The sequence below is a fragment of the Schistocerca piceifrons genome, chromosome 6, assembly GCF_021461385.2.
Source record: "Schistocerca piceifrons isolate TAMUIC-IGC-003096 chromosome 6, iqSchPice1.1, whole genome shotgun sequence".
Lineage (NCBI taxonomy): Eukaryota > Metazoa > Arthropoda > Insecta > Orthoptera > Acrididae > Schistocerca > Schistocerca piceifrons.
The window spans coordinates 207,983,549-208,007,200 of record NC_060143.1 but is presented as its reverse complement, the minus strand read 5'-3'; the positions used below and the strand labels follow the sequence as shown (position 1 = coordinate 208,007,200).

At 42.4% G+C, this 23,652-nt stretch overlaps 1 non-coding gene across 1 annotated transcript; it reads left to right on the top strand.

Moving 5' to 3' along the window:
- The first annotated feature begins 23,306 nt into the window (after positions 1-23,306).
- Trnat-ugu lies at positions 23,307-23,383 on the top strand. Its single transcript has one exon. It is a non-coding gene; the product is annotated as a tRNA-Thr (tRNA).
- The last annotated feature ends 269 nt before the right edge of the window (positions 23,384-23,652 follow it).

Genomic DNA, 23,652 nt, shown 5'->3' with positions numbered 1-23,652 from the left:
AGGCACTCCATATCAGCGACGTCAGTATTCACTAGACACCGTGAGAGAGCAGAATGGGGCGCTCTGCAGGACTCACGGACTTCGATGGTGGTCAGGTGATTGGGTGTCATTTGTGTCATACGTCTGTGCGCGAGATTTCCACATTCCTAAACATCTCTACGTGCACTGTGTCCGATGTGATAGTGAAGTGAAAACGTGAAGGGGCACGTGCTACACAAAAGCGTACAGGCCGACCTCGTCTGTTGACTGGCAGAGACCGCCGACAGTTGAAGAGGGTCGTAATGTGTAACACGCGGACATCTATCCAGACCATCACACAGGAATTCCAAACTGCATCAGGATCCACTGAAAGTGCTAGGACAGCTAGGCGGGAAGTGAGGAAACTTGAACTTCATGGTCGAGCGGCTGCTCGTAAGCCACACATCACGCAGGTAAATGCCAAACGACGCTTAGCTTGGTGTAAGGACCGTAAACATTGGACGATTGAACAGTGAAAAAACGTTGTGTGGAGTGACGAATCGCGGTACACAATGTGGCGATCCGATAGCACGGTGTGCGTAAGGCGAATGCCCGGTGAAGTCATCTGCTAGCGTTTGTAGTACCAACAGTAAAAATCGGAGTTGGTGGTATTATGGTGTTTTGGATGGAGGTGGCTTGCACACCTTGTTGTTTTGCGTGGCACTACATTGATGTTTTAAGCACCTTCTTGCTTCCCACTGTTGCAGAGCAATACGGGGATAGCGATTGCATTTTTCAACACGATCGAGAACCTGTTCGTAATGTACGGCCTGAAGCGGAGTGGTTACACGACAATAACATCCCTGTAATGGACTGGCCAGCAAAGAGTCCTGACCTGAATCCTACAGAACACCTTTGGAATGTTTTGTAACGCCGACATCGTGACAGGCCTCACCGACCGACTTCGATACCTCTCCTCAGTACAGCACTCCGTAAGGAATGGACTGTCATTCCCCGAGAAACCTTGCAGCACCTGTTTGAACGTATGTCTACGAGAGTGGAAGGTGGGCCAAGGGTAGGCCAACACCGTGTTGAATTCCAGCATTACCGATGGAGGGTGCCACCGAGAAACAGGTAACTGTGACAGTGATTTTGAGTGTCATAATACCAAATGCTACAGTGGCTCTAACTCTGCTGTACGTAACATTGTTTCTTCTGAAGCAGAGCCGACCATCAGCATAAGCCACCGATAGTCCAAGTAGCGGTCCACTGTATCCCTACAGTGAGAGTGTAACCTTATAGTGTGAGTGCGGAAATGGACGTCAATTTAGAGCTAAGAGAAAAGGAGTTAACAAGACAACCCGCCAAGTCTAAAATTGTTAGAATCACTAGAAAATGAAGCAAAACTATTATAAGAACCCATTTACAAGTTAAATAAATTTTGAAATAGTATCTACTGGAAACTAACACAAATTTCTATTTTCAGGGCAGGTAAAATTGTTAATACATTAAAGAAACTCAGTTCATTTGCAAGTGTGACACGTTCTGTTGCAAAATACCTTCCTCTGCTTCAAGGCGCAAGATGGCGTACGACCGAAGAAGTATGGCTTAACTGTCCACATGTCATAAAAAAAAGTAGCATTTTACTCACGGTAAAATTCTATGTCTGAAGAATTGAGAGTATATTTCATATAGCTCTAATACATTATCCTGCACTTAAATGTGTAGAATTGTGTGAAACACAATGTCACATCTAACCACTACAGAAACTGTAGAAAATGGCGGAAACTACTCGTGGCAATCTCTGATACTAGAATCAGTCACCATACTGAAATACCGACCAACAAAAATGAAAAGAGTGATGACAACGAGAAATGAGTGATAAATATACTCAAAATCAGAGTAGTAATAAGCAGCGTATCCAACGCAAGATGCCAGTTGTTTTGGTTAGAAATCTGCTCTATATTTCGTACGTACGTGTAGTGTAATATGAAACTAGTTTTAAGGTCGACCCGAGGGACTGCTTCTTGTTCATAGAGGGGGTAATTAACCGCATAGGCATCTCACAGTGAGCCTGAGCGCTGGATTGCAACGGCGCTACCAACAGGCAAACGCGGGATGTTGTTACTGTAATAACTCAACAAGGCAGACGCAATGTTGCCAAACAGGTTATCTTGCTGAAGCAGCAGACTCAGCGGTACTGCGCAGGTGCACGTAGCAAGGGGCAGTTCTGTTTTAAGATACGTGTCTGGTAGGGGCGCATATGAACAAGTGTGCCGCTCCTTGCTGTAAGTACTGAACACTTAGTAACAAACTTTCCTCAGTCCCGCACCTCTAACAGGACAAAGGGGTTGTGCCGGGCGAGGCCCCTGCCAGGAGAAGTCACTGGTTCCAGGCCACAGTAGGGCAACGAGCCAAGTCCCTCCCGCACTTAGTGCTGAGGCGCGCCGGCCGCTGTGACCGAGCGGTTCTAGGCGCTTCTATCCGGAACCGCGCTGCTGCTACGGCCGCAGGTTCGAATCCTGCCTCGGGCATGGATGTGTGTGATGTCCTTAGGTTAGTTAGGTTTAAGTAGTTCTAAGTCTAGGGGACTGATGACTTCAGATGTTAAGTCCCATAGTGCTCAGAGCCATTTGAACCATTTTGCTGTTGCGCAGCGGACCATAACAGGTCTACTTCAGCAGCACGTCCCCCTCCTGTGGGCGGCGGATTGATCCCACTAGCCACCAGTTCTCGTCTAACATCGTAGAATGAGCGCCCCATCGCTGTGGTATTCTGTCATAACTGAATTTATTATTTAGTTGCAATCTATAGAATTCTGTACTGCCATCTCTTCTGTCTGCTTGTAATCATATTTTCGAACTATACTTGAAGGAAACCTCTTACAAGTTCTGAAACTTATGTAGGGTGTGTTTTCAAAGTTCAGCGGTAAGGAACTGGCTAGGAACCGTGTATTAATGTCTATGAAAATTACTAAAAACTTATTTCATTTGCTATTTGCTGTTAATATTGTATCGTCTGCAAACAAAAGCAACAAGGTATATGAGGAAGTTAACAATGAAAGTTCATCAATGTGCGTCCTAAGACAAAGAAAAAAGAAAAAGCGAACCACAACGAAAGAGTTATTCGAATGGGACGGAAATCGGTAGATGTGGTGTACATGTAAAAAGAAACAAATGATCACAGCTTCAAAATAATTCTATGATTTTATGAAACTGAGCAACTCAATAACGCACTGGTCCATCTCTGGCCCTTAAGCAAGCCGTTAATCTGCTTGGCATTCATGGGTAGAGTTGAGGGATGTCCTCCTAAGGGAAATCGTGGCCAATTCTGTACAACTGGTGAGTTAGATCGTCAAAATCCCTAGCGGGTTAGGGGGCCCTGCCTTTAATGCTCCGAACGTTCTCAGTCGGGGAGAGGTCAGGCGAATTTGCTGGCCAAGGTAGGGTTTGGCAAGCACGAAGACAACTCCCGCCGTGTACGGACGGGTATTGTCTGCTATATGTAAGTGCAGGATGGTTTTCCATGAAGAGCGACGAAACGAGGTGTAGAAGGTCGTCGATGTACCGCTATGCTGTAAGGGTGCCGCAGATGACACCCGAAGGGCTGCTGTTAAGAAAAGACATTGCACCCCAGATTGTCACCCCTGGTTGTCAGGTCGTATACCCGTCGACAGTGAGGTTGGTATATCATCGCTGTCCCGGGAATCTCCAGACATGTCTTCGGCCCGGAATCTGATAGACTGGATGGACTTCAATATTAAGTCCCGCTTCTAACTGAGCCCCGATGGCCAGGCAAGAAGGATACGGTTATACGCGTGCCCTTGATCTCTGAGTTGACATTTTAATTCGATGACTGATTGCTAGCCTTTATGCTACCATCGAAACCTACCTGTCCGTATACATTGACCAGATGTGTTATAGAGTGAAGCACATATTAAGTATTAAATTATTAAATTTCGGTACTAATCGAAACTTATGTCCATCATTAACATCCGTATAAGTTGTGGTCGCTCTTGCAACTTACTGGTGAGCACTCAGCCGCCTATCAACAATTACCAAATCACGCTTGTTGTCATATTCTGTAGCTTCTCATTCTTTAATTTCTGGAGTTGGGAGGGGTTGAATCTCAAGAGTCGCTGTTTCCTGTGACCTTTCAACACTTCATCTACGACTCATCATCATCGACATAACCGCCAAAAACTGTAGCGAAATTAATATCTCGACTGATTCTGTGTCTACTTCTTTTAAGTCTGATGTTATCAGCGATACGGGGTCAGTGGTCAACGACGCATGGCAGCTCGAGCATTCAGCTCACCTTTCTAGTGATTTGTTCGCGACAGTTCGTGTCGAAACACTGCTTTTAACCACTGGCCGGTTCTTTGCCCGGTGTATTCGTCAGAGCCTCTCCAGCAACCATAAGATCTTATCTTCGTGGAGTATCCCAATAACCGTACCTGCTGTTTTCGCCACGCCATTGCGCTGCGGCCATCTCGCCACTACTTTTTCTGCAGCCATCGTACTCTACGATCTAAGAGTATGGTGTTCCCATGTCCTTCGCGTCAATGATTCTCATGTCCTCTGTGAAACGGCTTCGAGGGGCTTGGAAAGTGGTTTTAAGTTGAACCCAGTGATAATTACAAAAAAAAGCCATCAAATAACATTCATCTAACAATCTTTCAGAACCAGTGTACAAGACGGAGACAACCATAAAATATACAATTGAAACATAAACACAGTACCTTTACTAAATGGAATCCTCACTCAGTTAAAAAAGTAAGATCATTACATATGCATGAAACTCGATTAAGAATGTTCACAAATTTGTTTCAGTAGCAGTGAATGATTGTAATAACTACAAGCATGTGGCTGGTGACAAAATAACTTTAAATTTATGTTACTTCTATTCTTCAAATGAGTCTGATGTCGAAATGCTACAAATGTTTGCAAACGGCAGACAGCTCAGAAAATTCCTTTATAAGCAAGAACTTTCATTTTTTAGTTGAACTCCCTTTGGATATACCAAATAAATAATACTGAAGACTTTCACCAAGACGATGTACGTGTAAAGAACCGACCAGAACAATCTTAAGACTGTAGAAGAGAACGGGTAATAAAAAAGAAAAGCAAATTGAAAACCTTATTCTAGTAATTTAAATTATGGGCACTGAAAGGAAGCAAGTTTCGGTCTGATCGAAAACAGCAACGCCCCAATCATTATTCTAACAACTCTTTAAAACACTATTTTTCGGTAAACCGTCTTTTCGAGAATAATTTCTAATAACTACCCACCGGCCATGTCAGTACACAACCGCACATGACATTAAATGTAGCGTACTCAAAACCATTAAATATGGTATCTTATATTCTAAGGCCGCTTTACTGACACACAAGACAATATATGTGATCAACTGGACAAGGCGACTCTTAAAGCAGTTCTCAAACATATCTGATAAATAGAATAAATAGAACGTGAGATTTATGACATGGCTAGAAATTTTAATACTGCAAAAAGCTCAAATGACTTGATAGTTTAACTAGTGTGCCACACATATTATTATTATTCTTTCTTTTACACTAAAGAGAGCTTATCAAATACGCTTAAGTCTGACATATGAGAGCAGTGGCCAAGACCCACGAACAATCATGCGACAGTTTTACCATACCTTCTGAGCATGTGGGACCAACTACGTGCTAACACGAGCTGTATTTGTTGTGCTGAATACATTAGGCTAATTTATCAGCAATGACTCAGTAGGTTACATTAAACATACTGCAACAGAATTACAAAACCAGCTGGATCCGAAACACAGAATCTTATAGTAATTTGCATGGTAAGCGACAAATAATTAGAAAAAAATTCTCGACCATAAACACAGAGAGGCAAACCAAAATAGATATAATCTAATTGCTCTTTCAGAGCTGCAACTGAATACCAGCGAGACTGAGTATGCCCGCAGGTATTCTACTACTACTACTAATAATAATAATAGTAAATTGTGTAATAACGGCGCTTATCGTCAGTACAGAACGTGAGCGGAATGAGACAGGAGGAGCACGCAGCAGTTAGCGCTTAACGAACAACTTCTATAAAACTTCAAAGCCATACAAGCATAATTGCGAAGCTGAACCAAGAAATTGATCACCATTACAGTTCATCATTCTGCAGTGGCGTCGTTCCGGTATCGGCTTCTTATGGAGCTCTGCCCAGCACTATGTTACAGAAAAGAGACATAAATATGGTCTGGCAGCCGACAACACACACTGCCCCTTCCGTCGTGACCACAGACCGATTGCCGACGTCAACAAGACGCGGACAGCCAAGATCCCCACAATGCACTCGCGTTTTCACGTCCAGGTGACTCTTCAATATACAGTGTACGCTATTCCTTAAATAACCGTTCCTCAGCTGGCACCGCCGCCTAGGAACCCGGAAGTTGATCCGGTAAAAGTGGCCATATAGCACAAATTAAGAAGGATCGATTATAATAGAGGAGTCGCGAGGATTGCTGGCGCACGGAAAATTGTGAACATGTGTATGGCGATCTCCTACCAAAAATTATTAGTAGCGTTAGGCAGACAGTAATCAAATACTCACACGCATCTCCAGCCCAAAGAACCCTTTCTTTCTGAACCAAAAATCCTGAAACTACGCTCCAGTAAGTATAAAATTTTTATGATCTTTTCCCGCAAGAATGTAGAAACAGAAATATCAGTTTCACACTGCTCAGTCTGAAAGAACCAGATTAGCGTTTACTGCAACAACTCAGCAATGCCTGCTGTGTCTGATTCTCCGCTGTTAAGAACGAACTTGCGGCGCGGTGTTCTGAACTGGTGATGATTGCCACCACATGGCAGTGAGCTTTCTGCTTCATGGGACTGATGGACGTCATGCTACGAGCATTTCTAGATAAACATAAAACATCATTGTGAACTGGATAATCTGGAACGGCATTCTCGAACTTCATCATGACTTAATGATTTTCTTTTCATTGAAGGACGTTATCTTTCAGCATGATAAAGCGATTAAAATACCTGCAAACTGCTCGACGAAGACAAATTCTTTCCTGGATACCAAAAATCTCAGCTTGTAAACCAAATGAAAGTCCGTAGTACCCTACCGATCGTCCTGTCTGCTACGTGAGTGCTCCAGTACGTGTTTACCAACAAATGTGAATAGGACTACAGGTAGACCCACTAGACTTACAACCACTCAGTCTCACTTCCCGCTCGTCTAAACGCTGCAAGTCCTGCGGTACAGTGGATTGCTGCCGCGTGTGGCAGCCACGTGGTCTTAGCGCCTTGCCACGATTCACGCCGTTCCCCCCGTCGGAGGTTGGAGTCCTCCGTCGGGCATGGGTGTTTGTGTTGTCCTTAGCGTAATTTGGTTTAAGTTATATTAAGAAGTGTGTAACCGTAGGGACCTATGACGTCAGCAGTTTGGTCCCATAGGAACTTACCACACACACAGTGGTTAGCTGGACACTCGATGGGAGTCATCACAACGTTACTGAACAGTACGTTTTGGAATAAATCGATACGTCGCTCATATAGGAACACTCTTCGATCAGAAGGAACTATACAATATCTCTCTGCCAGTTCACTTCAAAGTTTAGTAAGTCTTACCCATAAGCGCTTTCAGCACCTCATAACGCGTTTGATGGGCACGATAACTATGATTAGACGTGGATTCGAGCAATAATTCAGTTCTCTATTGTGCACAAACAGTAAATAATTAGCAGTTCCCATCTTGATGAAAACAGTATTACCACGTTTCTCTATTCGCGTGACGTATACAAGATAATTTGCTTCGCTGTACCATGTAGAATGATTGAAAAGTGACCAAGGAATTTATCACAATTTTAGAACCACAGAAAATGTATATCCTATTACAAAATGACACATTTGCAGTTTTGTTATGTATTTCAGCTCAATTTAAAAAAAATTAATGTAACGTATATTTGATTATATCATAATGAAACTGTATATATAACTATTCTTTCATGAATCATTTTAACACTTTATCACTATTCTAAGAGAAGGAGGATTTGTAAAGGTTTCGGACTAATAGACTGGCTTTTACGTAGTGTATCACCTAATAAATAACGTACTTGAAGAAACTAAAATATTTCATATATTTCTTTAAGATTTTCTCCCTACTTATGTCATTCATATTTACTCACCGTAAAATTAGTTCCACGAATATAGTGAGTTACGCAAAAAAAAGTGCAAACACCAAGCAGCAAATACAGGACATACCCTGTCAAATATTTTGCGAAATTCAGTTAGAAACCATTCACAACGTTTTACAGTATCGTCCAACTACTAGCTACGGTTATTGATTTTGGTGGTGTTCTTTTACTTGTATAAATTAGTACCAAACAACATGGACCCATGACGTCCTTAGCAATAGCAGCTCCAAATGATGGCTACTAACCACTGTATACAGACAACATCAGTGTATGAGGCTCTGTGGTACTTTTTTCAGGTATCCCACCGCGGGCGGTTACAGTTTAACTTATATCGATATCCGCCGCCCTCTCATAAATACGTGACTGTCGATATTCCAGCAGGAAATAAGGTTATATTACATGCCAGGGCAGGAAATACCAGCGTTCAGGGAAAGTGGAGCTGACCCACCCACTCGCCCACCCACCCACACACACACACACACACACACACACACACACACACACACACACACACAGCAAGAACAAAGCGATACGATAGTCTGTTGAGCTAGAAGCACATTTATCATTGATAAAAAGCACTCCCTCTGTCTCCTCGTTTTGTGTCCTTGTGTGTAAATAACACGAGCATGCACGGCAATCAGCAACCAGCTAAAAAAACTAAGAAAGTGTGTAACGACACGGTTAATACCCAACTGGCCGACTTTCTTTAACGTAATGTCTACGTACACAAACCCCACGTTTCTCGTCTTGAAATATTTAGTAGAACATTCACTTCTTGCACTTTAATTTTAAGACACTCACAAAGAATTGCCTTTTGTGAAATGTTGACTTGTACCTGAATGCTTTATGAACATGTAGGTTACATTGTAGTCAGTGCATCGACATTCTTTGTAATGGCTCAAATCAAGCTGTAGTGACATTAATTATGGAGGAAAAAGGTTCAGTGTTGCTGTACAACTTGCGTGCAATGAAGAAAAGCGAATAGATAACTATTTCTGTGGACGACCGAGACTTGAGAGGAGGAAACTGTGTCGTGGTCAGGTGAGAAGAATGGTAGTGGGAATAAAGAGAATAAATGGGAGAAAAGAGATCACGGAGGAGCACCAGATGGACGAGACAGGAGCAGAAAAAGGAAGGCTCGTAACAGATGATTAGGAAATTAAGCACAGGGCCCGAGGCCAATCAACGTTTAGGAAGAAACCAGTATGCGGCTACCAAAGTCACGACAACGGACGTGATATCGTGCGCACACAGCAGAAGACCACAGTTACAAGCGATCACATTCCGTCAAGACTGGTGCCACTTTTTTACTGTTGCATTGCCATTATTAAACCGTTATAACAGAATTATGTACATTCAAACTCATTTGATAAGAAATTTAAGATGTTTTCGTGTATAAATTATGTAAAATCATTTCCAGTCAATTCTCGTCGATCAATGAGCACAATTCTGCGTACGTCGAAAGAATGGAAGAGTAATGTAAATAAACAAAATAAGAATTACAGAAATGGTGGACTGTTGATGATATGTGACGGATTTCTGACAATGCTTTATTACTCGTCGTAAGTCAAGAAATATGAATCAAAAGTTTTAACCTTCTGGAAAGACGACGACTATTTTCTAAACTAATTTGAAAAATCTTCTGTGAGACAAGCGAAAGTCTTCATTATTTATTTTTATTTTTTATGTTGTTCATGTCTCCTACGTTGGTCGGTGGCGTTTTTGTGTATTGATAAAGTTGAAATACTTTACAACGGAGAAACGGACCATAAGTTTTTAAATAGTTGTCAAATCGTGAAGAATATTTATTCCCAATAGCAGTGAAATAATTGTTGAAGTGAGCTCAAATGACAAATATACATAAATTAGCACTGAAAGACGACTGCATTCATATTAGACTGAGATTATTTCACATTAATTGTGAGGAATTTTGACTTGGAATTTTGTTTGTTGTAAATTACAGAATCTGTGTAAATTAATATCAGGTTTTTCTTGTTGTAGTAAATTTCATGGTGTCAGGTAATTATAGACAGTATACATGTACGTTAATGAATCATGACTTTGCGAACGATACAAATAAATACGTTTACTATCTGATATATCCCTAACAGTGCTCCGAGTCTTCTAATATTGCAGGTCATTTTTATATGGATCCTCCAACTGCTGAAAAAACTCGTTATAACATAGAAAAATTTAAATAAATAGATATCAGACGGCGTCATGTTGTATTCTGAGTTGTAGATATCACAAGGCATCTTGAAATATTGACATCCCATCGGCCGCATATCAACATGAGGCAGGGCCAAGTAACGAATGACAGATAATTGTATTAACGAACAGTTCACATTGAACATATCAAGTGCGCTTTATCAAATTAGTATTTAACGTGCCGTAAATACAGCTAGTGTTTACGTGAGTTTTAAACAATTCCGCAAAAAAAGAATTTCATATCTATTTCTCTTGCGTGTCTTTTTACTATAATTCCTACTGCCGAGTCTGTATTATCGCGTAACTCTGCCTTAGTGTTCCAATGCTGCATATATATTATATTCTCGTCTCTCTTTGCATATTGTGAATCTCCTTTCAATTCCGCCATATATTCTACCTCTTCAACTTCCGTCGTTGCCACGTATACCTGAAGTACAGTTGGTGGCGTCGATTTGTCTTCGTTTCTGATGAGAATAATCCCATCGTTTACCAGTTGACAGCAACCGATTCTCTGCCCTTCCTTGGTATTCGTAAAGCATCCTACTCCATTTTTGAACCTGTCGACATTATCCTATATATTCGTCTAGCCAGATATCTGTATCTGTTCTCACTTCATTTCAGTCGCCTCCTACATCCAGGTTCAGTGTATGAATATTCCATTTCAGATTTTCTATCTTCCTTACCACATACGCCTCGTAGACTGTAATTCTTTCACTGCTTTTTTAGTCTATAAATCAATATTTCTTTCCCTGATATCCCAGTGGGGGACTAATCCAGAATTATTGGCCGATGGAGATATTGTCATTACACTTTTTTAACTATTGGACACATTTTCAGTGAATATACACTATAAGTATTCATTTCAGAAAACTGAACTCCTTTTTCATGCTGCAGTGTATTTTATTTGCTCCAGACGCATTTCGTATTTTGTATTAAGGTATGTTCAGTGGTTTTAATCGTTTTTCGTTTTTCCGGATGAAAGCTCGATTTCCTCTCATCATGTCGCAATGTCATCTCACAGACACATTTTCACGCCATCAAGTGGACACACAGCTACGTCAGAGCTTAGATTAGTAAATCTACAGTTAGCCTCAGACTAGTAGTGGTATTCCACAGTAGCTAGCTTACGAAATACGGAAACCACGGAGCAAAGAGATAGTGACACGAAAATATGTCACTATGCTACCTCCAGCCTAGTAGCGCAAAATTAAACACTTTCTTTTTCAACACTTAGCTACACCTTCCATCTACTTCTCTATCTCTAGAAAGTCGCCGTTCCGATTTAGACATTTGTCGTAGCGTTGTATCTACTCTTCAACACCCTCGTCACAGCAGAAGGCAACCGCCTGTGTTTTCCGCCAGTTGTCTACGTTGGTCTGCAGCTAATTTTCCGATGCAAAACTCTGTCCCCATAGCCAGCAGTTAACGTGAGCAAACAGATGAGAATCAGACGGCTGTACAGTGGGTAATCAAACACTTACCATCGAAAACACAGAAGGAGCGTCTATGTTGCAGCCGCATGTGGGACCGAGCGTTACCATGAAGAAATGATTTATTGTCACGCATGACAGTTACGTTCTGTGGGCTGCATGAAATCAGGGGACATCAAATGACACCACGCACATCACACGTTGCGGAGGACTCTATTGTTCCAGGCATCTTTACGTTCTCACTGTGCGCTCAGAACGGAAATGAGCTATGTGACGCGATCGACAGACACAGTACAGACACCTCGCATCCCATATGCTCAAAGCTTCATCAGATTTTTGGAATGGTTTCGCAGCCGATCGGACCTGGAAAGCAAAATAACCCTCATACGTTATGTGTCTTCAATGCTACGATTCTAATGTGTGAGAACTTTCCCAACTCAATGTATAAGGAGGTGCCCTGAACAGCTGGATTGCTAAAATATAGTAATTTGTTAATGAACATGGAAAGTGTTACGCAGCATCTGAAAAATGTACCTTAAGACAGGCATCCCAGCTTACATAATCTGCCCCAAGTAAAGGATGACTTAAGTTTGACTGCCTATCTTACTGTACACGGGAATATGTTCAGGTTCAGAATTATTTTGTCTGCCCCATACAAATGCGTGCAAGATTACTATTAGGAATACTGTTTGACAGCTAATTTAACGAAATCTGTAGAGGTCTACTGAGAAACAAATAGTAACAAATTTTTATTTTCATTCTTGTGTGTGTTCTGTGTGAACGTGGATTGGTCAAATTTTCTTTCTTTCGATTTGAAACATATTTTTGGCGTTACTGGTTGCACTCTCAGGTACTTCTGAAACGCTATGTCAATGATGGAATAACTAGAGAATTATTCTTGGGAAGAGAAAATGTGGAGTGGAAAAGTGAATTATGACAATACAAATCGTTTTCACTGCTGGGTACTGAGACCAGTACTTTAACATATTGAAGGGAGACACACTAGCGATTACACGGTTACATACTACAGAAATTACTAATACCGTAAAGAAACAGGCAATTTCACGCCAGTTCATAGCTTCGCAATTACAAAACTGTGAATAAAAAAATACAACACAGAAGGCATGTTCCATTTCTTCACCAACTAGAACAACATCATCAAACATCATTTCGGCAGTCATATTTCTCACCCTCTTAGCAACTCCATTAACATGTTCGCAATACATAAGACATGGAATTCACAAGAGAGGCGCAGAAGGTCTCGCTGATTTGTACGCAGTACATGATGAGGGTCTATAGCAGAATTCTTTGCGGGACCAGTGATCCACTTGTGGCTCTCATTATTTAATTTGTTGTGCTTGTAACAACGTGTTTCTAGGGAGATTGTCTGGTAACAGTTATCAACATAGTGTCAGATAAGTTTCTATATTCGCTCAACACAGAAATTCGCTGCCTACGATGAAAACCATCTGGGGGCTGATATTTCGACTCTGGTACTTTTACGGGGCAAAACCAAAAATGGATAAGGGGTTAAAGATAATGAAACACCTGGCAGCCTAATAAAGATTTAAGAAGGGCAAGAAAACGATTCCCAGTCAAACGTTCTAGTGTTGCGCCTAGTAATATCATTGGTCGTTAACGCGGGTCACTCGATCCTGCTGGTGCAATGAATCACATTGCCTTCTTGGTTCCATCGATGACAAATCGTAGCTGTAAACTCGCCGCCTGTACTAAAAGGATGGACACATGAACTTGTATGCCGAGAGCATGGCAACAGTGCTTTTCGTACTGACAACTGACTTCATCCTATGGTCTAGGTATGAGTTTTATTGTTACACGCCCTCATCTTTGTCTCCTACTTCTGATACGGCTGTGAAGAGAATATCGTCGGTGCTTTCAAGAGATACGAAGTCCGAGGTAGTACTTTACTTTTCACGTTTTTCATCAGCGTCATCAGGATTCATCAAGCACGCACTTCCGATTATTCAGCCCAGCTGGTCACTTTACATGCGGGTCTCTAAGCTTCTTTTCTTTATGGAAGCATTCGTTCATCTTGTGAATATGAAATCTCGCAAGAACATTGTCAAGTTAAAAAGTGAACAGTTGCTGACATCAGTCAACCACATTCACTTATCAACTACGTAGACCTTGTAGAATTGAATTTGATTCTTTTCTGCTGTGCTGTTTCACTCATCGACAAAGAAAAGGGAACGATGTGTTAACCGAATAGCACAAGTGACATATTTTTTGTTTCCGGTTAATACCGCATCTGGACCTCTTACCTATGTATGAACTTTGAATTCGTGCCTCTAAATCAGCGTATATAAAAAAATGAGCACGACCGCCAGGTACAAATTTACATCAGAACTATGTTACCCTATTCGTTTACCGCAATTTAAACACATTGGCTAATAACAGAGAAGTTTATTTAAAATCGCTCAGAGAAGTTTTTCCCTACCTGCATATTTGAGAAATAGTGCGAGGTTAGATTATTGGGGAAACGGATATCGTATGCCACTCCATTCCAGTGAATCGGTCGGGCGTGTTGTGCTCCTGCATTATCGACTTGAAAGATAAACCCCCCTGCTGAACCCTTGGAACAACATGCACGATACATTCGCTGGTAGATATCCACTTCAGCAGTCTCCTTTGACAATCAACAAGCGACTGATAAATCGAGCACTTTTCCCTGAAGAGCACCAACAACATTGCTCCAGAATCTGTTCTGAGAGTTCCCTGAACCCTCTTCTTCGATTACCAAAATGCTGGGGTTGTATCTACGAACAATAATTTGTAGGTATCAGATATCAGCGGTTGGTGTTGACCCTCGGCAACCATTAAGAGGAAGATATTCATTGTTTTGATTTTGAATGTTCGCATGACGCGGCTGTGGAATTTTCCAGATCAGCTCGCAGTTTCCAATGCTGACCACAGTTATTGCCGTGCAGTGACAATGACCACGGGCTCTGAGTTTGAAGTGACCTAGAAATGTTGACAAAACTGTACGCACATTTCTTGCGTTCCCTTCACGACTGAAGACATAGCACTCTACTGAAATGTTCTGGTAATGCAGTGGCAGTACGTAGTGACTTCCTGTAGAGGAAAGAGTATTGCAAGAAAGGACGCCCATACGAACGAAAAGATGCAAGCCATAAGAATGATGCAACAACTTTGGAGCAGTTTACATCTCCCGACGAACAAATTGCGTTTGATTAGCGCATGCATAAAACAGCAGTTCCAATAATTATTTCAAAAACAGTTCTTCTTTCCTACAGGGTTCCTACACCTGTCACCTCATCCAACATATCTGTTGTCATAGGTTTCTATCCTCTCATGCCTCCTCGTCTTCTTGTCTTTCTCTTTTTTTCATGGCCTACAGCCGGCCGGTGTGGCCGTGCGGTTCTAGGCGCTTCAGTCTGGAACCGCGCGACCGTTACGGTCGCAGGGCATGGATGTGTGTGATGTCCTTAGGTTAGTTAGGTTTAAGTAGTTCTAAGTCCTAGGAGACTGATGACCACACATGTTAAGTCCCATAGTGCTCAGAGCCATTTGAACCATTTGAACCATGGCCTACTTTACCCCATGTAGCAAGACAACAATCGGTCTTCGTCTCCTCTTTCATCTCTGAGAATGCTACATCAGGTTCTTATTTGACTATCTGTCACCCGCATTCATGTCCATACCATGTCAACCGCCGTTCTTCTCTTCTATCAATGATGCTTTTTTGAAGCTGAGTCATTTCTCCAATCGTATTTCTTACGTGGTCTCTTCAAGATATTCTACATGATACAAGTCAGTTTCTGGGGACAGCAACCACAGCTCCGAGACATTGTCAATAGCCGGCCGGTGTGGCCGAGCGGCTCTAGGGGCTTCAGTCTGCAACCGCGCGACCGCTACGTTCGCAGGTTCGAATGCTGCCTCGGGCATGGATGTGTGTGATGTCCTTAGGTTAGTTAGGTTTCAGTAGTGCTCAGAGCCACTTGAACCATTTGAACATTGTCAATAACAATAAAAGTTACTCATTAATCCCTCAAGTTATTGTAAAAATTATAACTATTAAAAACCCAGGAATGACGAGGTGTTTCCAGTAGTGCATAGCTGTGTGAAGGTGCTTTATTCGCAACTACCGGCTTCACGTCAATATAGACGAATGTTCAGTTTTTATAATCGTTTTATTTTCGTAATGCAGATGGATCCGTAATTGTCCATCCACATTATTAAACATGAATATGAATCTATACTGACATGTAACCGATAATTGCGAATGAAGTCCCTTCATACAGCTAAGCGGCTTTTGCAAACATAGCATCAACCTTAATTAATATATTATAATTTTTGATAATTTGAATGGTTATTGAATTTTGAGTGTTTTTTATTGTTTTTCATTCTATACGCCCTTCCGAGGTAGGCAATTTCTGCATGTCTCAATTTGTTTTTATTTTTTGCAGTAAACTTCCTGCACTCACATCCATAACATGCTATAGGCTCTACAATAATTCTATAGAACATCTTGCTTACAAGACAATAGCAGAGAACTTAGTTTCTGTATTGCTGTTTTCGCCTCGGCTACGCCTTGCTGTACTTCTAAATACTTTTTCTGTCTTCCAATATGATGCTACGGCATATTTTTTTTTTTTTTAATTCCTTGATATACCGCCTGTCTTCTATTATCCTTCCTGCATTTTCTCCGTTGCGCAGATACTATGTGTCTTGAAAATTTACTTTTCATTGCCACTTATTACATTCTTCTAATATCTTGAACATTTCCTTACTTTACTTGTCCAGGTATCTATGTGCGCGCTCCAATCACGTTAATGCAGCCATCACCTGTGTTGAACATCAAAGTGCAATAACCACTCACGGACCGTAGGGTGTAAATAAGTCGTGTAAGGGGGGGGGGGGGTGCGACGACACAGAAAACAATGCAGTCGTCGTCACAATGCAGAGATGGAGCGATTTATCTGACGGGCAAAGCGGCATGCTCATTGGCTTTCGAGCCTAGGATAAAATGATTTTTTTTTAACCTGCTCATTTTATAAACTGCTTACGTGCCGCTGCGGTTGAAGCTCACCTTTCACGGCAAAATGGAGCTGTCCAAAACCGGTGGTGGGGCCACAGGGGTGAACCATGGACCATAGACGACAGCGATGGACGAAGCCTGTAGAGATATACGAGGGTCACTCCAAAAGAAATTCACACAATTTTTGTAAAAATACAGTTTTCATTCTGCATGTGGTGAAAGTTTTACAGTGTGTAGATGCATCCTTCCCGCTTGTTTTCAAACTTAGTTCAACTTGTTCCCGTGAGTGGCGCCGTCACAGCATGTCTTCAAGATGGCTGCTACACTTGACGTTCGTCAGAAGCAACGTGCTGTCATAGAATTCCTGTGTTGTGAAAACGAGACAGTGGGAAACATCCACAAGAAGTTGGAAAAGGTGTATGGAGATGCTGCTGTCGATCGCAGTACAGTTAGTATGTGGGCACGCAGGTTACGTGATGAAAGCGTGCACAGCAATATTGAGGATTGTCATCGCAGTGACAGGCCTCATACTACACACACTCCAGATAATGTGCAGAGAGTTAACGAATTGGTGACTGCTGACAGACGCATCACAGTGAACGAATTGTTACACTACGATGGGATAGGGGAAGGAAGTGTTTGCAGAATACTGAAAGTGTTGGCGTTAAAAAAGGTTTGTGCCAGGTGGGTTCCCAGGATGTTGACAGTGGCTCACAAAGAAAGAAGGAAAACGGTATGCAGTGAACTGTTGGAACAGTACGAGAACGGTGGAGATGAATTTCTTGGAAGAATTGTGACAGGTGACAAAACATGGCTCCATCATTTTTCACCAGAGACGAAAAGGCAATCAATGGGGTGGCATCATGCAAATTCACCCAAGAAAAAAAAATCAAAACCACACCTTCTGCTGGAAAAGTCATGCCAAGAGGGACCACCATAAGTTCTGATGCATATGTGACGTCACTGAAGAAACTTCAAGATCTACTGAGTCGTGTTCGACCACATCGGCAAAAGCAGGGCGTTTTGCTGTTGCACGACAATGCACGGCCACATGTCAGTAAAAAACCATGGAAGCGATCACAAAACTCGGATGGACAACGCTAAAACACCCGCCTTACAGTCCTGACCTGGCTCCCTGTGACTATCGTCTCTTTGGGAAACTGAAAGACTCACTTCGTGGAACAAGGTTTGAAGATGATGACTCCCTCGTGCACGCTGGCAAACGGTGGCTCCAACAGGTTGGTCCAGAATTTTACCCTCTGGGTATACAGGCGCTGGTCCCAAGATGGCGTAAGGGAGTTGAGAGGGTTGGAAATTATGTGGAGAAATGAAAATTTTGTTCCTAAAAGATGTATCTACACACTGTAAAACTTTCAAAGATGTAGAATAAAAGATGGATTGTAAAAAAAAATAGTGTTCTTTTGGAGTGACCCTAGTAGATGTACAGGAGGGGGGGGGGGGGGGGGGGGACAGACGTGCAACTACTGACCAACTTACAGCCCAGATGAACCAGTAGTCTACCAACAGTATTTGCTCAAGGGCCGTACAGCGAACATTGTTACATAATACCCTCCACAGCAGGCACCTGATTCGTACACCCGAGGTCTAGGGGTAGCGTCTTTGATTCATAATCAAAACGTCTTCGGTCCCCGGTTCGATCCCCGCCACTGCATAAATTTTGATAAATAATCAGCATTGGCGGCCGAAGACTTCCGGCATAAGAAGTCAGCCTCATTCTGCCAACGGCCTTGTCAAAGAGGGCGGAGGAGCGGATAGAGGTTCAGGGCACTCTCTTGTCCTAGGGGTGGGAAATTGCCCCTAAAGCTGGAAGAATCAGCAATGATCAACGACATGAGGATGCAGAAGGCAATGGAAACCACTGCATTAAAGACACGTAATGTGTATCCACAGGACATGTGGCCTGTAATTGAAGAAGTGTCATGATGATCTCTCCATTGGCAAAAGATTCCGGAATAGTCCCCCATTCGGATCTCTGGGAGGGGACTGCCAAGGGGGAGGTTACCATTAGAAAAAGATTGAATAATCAACGAAAGGATAACGTTCTAGGAGTCGGGGCGTGGAATGTCAGAAGCTTGAACGTGGTAGGGAAACTAGAAAATCTGAAAAGGGAAATGCAGAGGCTCAATCTAGATATAGTAGGGGTCAGTGAACTGAAGTGGAAGGAAGACAAGGATTTCTGGTCAGATGAGTATCGGGTAATATCAACAGCAGCAGAAAATGGTATAACAGGTGTAGGATTCGTTATGAATAGGAAGGTAGGGCAGAGGGTGTGTTACTGTGAACAGTTCAGTGACCGGGTTGTTCCAATCAGAATCGACAGCAGACCAACACCGACAATGATAGTTCAGGTATACATGCCGACGTCGCAAGCCGAAGATGAACAGATAGAGAAAGTGTATGAGGATATTGAAAGGGTAATGCAGTATGTAGAGGGGGACGAAAATCTAATAGTCATGGGCGACTGGAATGCAGTTGTAGGGGAAGGAGTAGAAGAAAAGGTTACAGGAGAATATGGGCTTGGGACAAGGAATGAAAGAGGAGAAAGACTAATTGAGTTCTGTAACAAGTTCCAGCAAGTAGTAGCGAATACCCTGTTCAAGAATCACAAGAGGAGGAGGTATACTTGGAAAAGGCCGGGAGATACGGGAAGATTTCAATTAGATTACATCATGGTCAGACAGAGACTCTGAAATCAGATACTGGATTGTAAGGCGTACCCAGGAGCAGATATAGACTCAGATCACAATATAGTAGTGATGAAGAGTAGGCTGAAGTTCAAGACATTAGTCAGGAAGAATCAATACGCAAAGAAGTGGGATATGGAAGTTCTAAGGAATGACGAGATACGTTTGAAGTTCTCTAACGCTATAGATACAGCAATAAGGAATAGCGCAGTAGGCAGTACAGTTGAAGAGGAATGGACATCTCTAAAAAGGGCCATCACAGAAGTTGGGAAGAAAAACATAGGTACAAAGAAGGTAGCTGCGAAGAAACCATGGGTAACAGAAGAAATACTTCAGTTGATTGATGAAAGGAGGAAGTACAAACATGTTCCGGGAAAATCAGGAATACAGAAATACAAGTCGCTGAGGAATGAAATAAATAGGAAGTGCAGGGAAGCTAAGACGAAATGGCTGCAGGAAAAATGTGAAGACATCGAAAAAGATATGATTGTCGGAAGGACAGACTCAGCATACAGGAAAGTCAAAACAACCTTTGGTGACATTAAAAGCAACGGTGGTAACATTGAGAGTGCAACGGGAATTCCACTGTTAAAAGCAGAGGAGAGAGCAGATAGGTGGAAAGAATACATTGTAAGCCTCTATGAGGGTGAAGATTTGTCTGATGTGATAGAAGAAGAAACAGGAGTCGATTTAGAAGAGATAGGAGATCCAGTATTAGAATCGGAATTTAAAAGAGCTTTGGAGGACTTGCGGTCAAAAAAGGCAGAAGGGATAGATAACATTCCATCAGAATTTCTAAAACCATTGGGGGAAGTGGCAACAAAACGACTATTCACGTTGGTGTGTAGAATATATGAGTCTGGCGACATACCATCTGTCTTTCGGAAAAGCATCATCCACACAATTCCGAAGACGTCAAGAGCTGACAAGTGCGAGAATTATCGCACAATCAGCTTAACAGCTCATGCATCGAAGCTGCTTACAAGAATAATATACAGAAGAATGGAAAAGAAAATTGAGAATGCGCTAGGTGACGATCAGTTTGGCTTTAGGAAAAGTAAAGGGACTGAGAGAGGCAATTCTGACGTTACTGCTAATATTGGAAGCAAGGCTAAAGAAAAATCAAGACACTGGAAAAAGCGTTAGACAATATAAAATGGTGCAAGCTGTTCGAGATTCTGAAAAAAGTAGGGGTACGGTATAGGGAGAGACGGGTCATATACAATATGTACAACAACTAAGAAGGAACAATAAGAGTGGACGATCAAGAACGAAGTGCTCGTATTAAGAAGGGTGTAAGACAAGGCCGTAGCCTTTCGCCCCTACTCTTCAATCTGTACATCGAGGAAGCAACGATGGAAATAAAAGAAAGGTTCAGGAGTGGAATTAAAATACAAGGTGAAAGGATATCAATCATACGATTCGCTGATGACATTGCTATCCTGAGTGAAAGTGAAGAATAATTAAATGATCTGCTGAACGGAATGAACAGTCTAATGAGTACACAGTATGGTTTGAGAGTACATCGGAGAAAGACGAAGGTAATGAGAAGTAGTAGAAATGAGAACAGCGAGAAACTTTACATAATGATTGATGGTCACGAAGTCAATGAAGTTAAGGAATTCTGCTACCTAGGAAGTAAAATAATCAATGACGGACGGAGCAAGGAGGACATCAAAAGCAGACTCGCTATGGCAAAAAAGGCATTTCTGGCCAAGAGAAGTCTACTAATATCAAATACCGGCCTTAATTTGAGGAAGAAATTTCTGAGGATGTACGTCTGGGGTACAGCATTGTATGGTAGTGAAACATGGACTGCGGGAAAACCGGAACAGAAGAGAATCGAAGCATTTGAGATGTGGTGCTATAGACGAATGTTGAAAATTAGGTGGACTGATAAGGTAAGGAATGAGGAGGTTCTACGCAGAATCGGAGAGGACAGGAATATGTGGAAAACACTGATAAGGAGAAGGGACAGGTTGATAGGACATCTGCTAAGACATGAGGGAATGACTTCCATGGTACTAGAGGGAGCTGTAGAGGACAAAAACTGTAGAGGAAGACAGGGATTGGAATATATCAAGCAAATAATTGAGGACGTAGGTTGCAAGTGCTACTCTGAGATGAAGAGGTTAGCACAGGAAAGGAATTGGTGGCGGGCCGCATCAAACCAGTCTGGGGACTGATGACCAAAAAAAGAAAAATGCTGGCTGCCGTTCATGGGCGACGAAGGCTGTGAAATTTGCACGCCAGTGCCGGAGCTGGACGTCCACTGAGTGTCAACAGATGGCCTTTTCAAATGAATCACGTTTTGTTCTCCATCGAATAGAAGGTCATCCCCGTTTTCAAGAAGGGACGTCGATCAGATGTGCAGAACTATAGACCTGTATCTCTAACGTCGATCAGTTGTAGAATTTTGGAAAACGTATTATGTTCGAGTATAATGACTTTTCTGAAGACTAGAAAAGTACTGTGTAGGAATCAGCATGGGTTTCGAAAAAGACGATCGTCTGAAACCCAGCTAGCGCTATTCGTCCATAGAGGGCCATAGACACTGGTTCCCAGGTAGATGCAGTGTTTCTTGACTTCCGCACTTGATACAGTTCCCCACAGTCGTTTAATGAACAAAGTAACAGCATATGGACTACCAGACCAATTGTGTGATTGGATTGAAGAGTTTCTAGATAACAGAAAGCAGCATGTCACTCTCAATGGAGAGAAGTCTTCCGAAGTAAGAGTGATTTCAGGTATGCCGCAGCGGAGTGTCGCAGGACCGTTGCTATTCACAATATGTATATATGACCCTGTGGATAACATCGGAAGTTCACTGAGGCTTTTTGCGGATGATGCTGAGGTACATCGAGAGGTTTAACAATGGAAAATTGTACTGAAATGCAGGAGGATCTGCAGCGAATTAACGCATGGTGCAGGGAATGGCAATTGAATGTCAATGTAGACAAGTGTAATGTGCTGCGAATACGTAGAAAGAAAAATCCTTTATCATTTAGCTACAATATAGCAGGTCAGCAACTTGAAGCAGTTAAATCCATAAATTATCTGGGCTTAGGAATTACGAGTGATTTAAAATGGAATGACCCTATAAAATTAATCGTCGCTAAAGCAGATGCCGGCCGGCCGGTATAGCCGAGCAGTTCTAGGCGCTCCAGTCTGGAACCGCGCGGCCGCTACTGTCACAGGCTCGATTCCTGCCTCGGCATGGATGTGTGTAATGTCGTTAGGTTAGTTAGGTTTAAGTAGTTCTAAGTTCTAGGGGACTGATGACATCAGATGTTAAGTCCCATAGTACTCAGAGCCATTTAAACAATTTTTTTTTAAGCAGATGCCAGACAGATTCGTTGGAAGAATCGTAAGGAAATAGTCCGAAAACAAAGGAAATAGGTAACAGTACACATGTTCGCCCACCGCTTGAATACTGCTCACCGGTGTGGGATCCATACCAGATAGGGTTGATAGAAGAGATAGAGAAGATCCAACGGAGAGCAGCGCGCTTCGTTACAGGATCATTTAGTAATCGCGAAAGCGTTACGGAGATGATAGATAAACTCCAGTGGAAGACTCTGCAAGAGACGCTCAGTAGCTCGGTATGGGCTTTTGTTGAAGTTTCAAGAACATACCTTCACTGAGGACTCAAGCAGTATATTGCTCCCTCCTACGTATATATCGCGAAGAGACCATGAGGATAAAATCAGAGAGATTAGTGTCCGCACTTTCTTTCCACGAACAAGTCGAAACTGGAATAGAAGGGAGAACCGACAGAGGTCGCGCTATCCTCTGTGTCCTCGGTGGCTCAATTGGATAGAGCGTCTGCCATGTAAGCAGGAGATCCCGGGTTCAAATCCCGGTCGATGCACAATTTCTCATCTGTCCCCGTTGACGTATGTCAACGCCTGTAAGCAGCTAAGGTTGTTCATTTCATTGTAAAAGTTGGTTGTTCTGGCTATTAACAGGTTGTCACGTTAATGTCACTGGATAGCGTACATTGTAAGCAACAAAAACCAATTTTCCAGCTCCATACCGTACGTCCAGAGTGTCATCCTAGGCCAGTGACGTCATGCGGCGTGGTGAGCCGTGTCACTATGCTGCTCCCCCGGCCGCTGTCTGCTACCCATACCCTGGAGC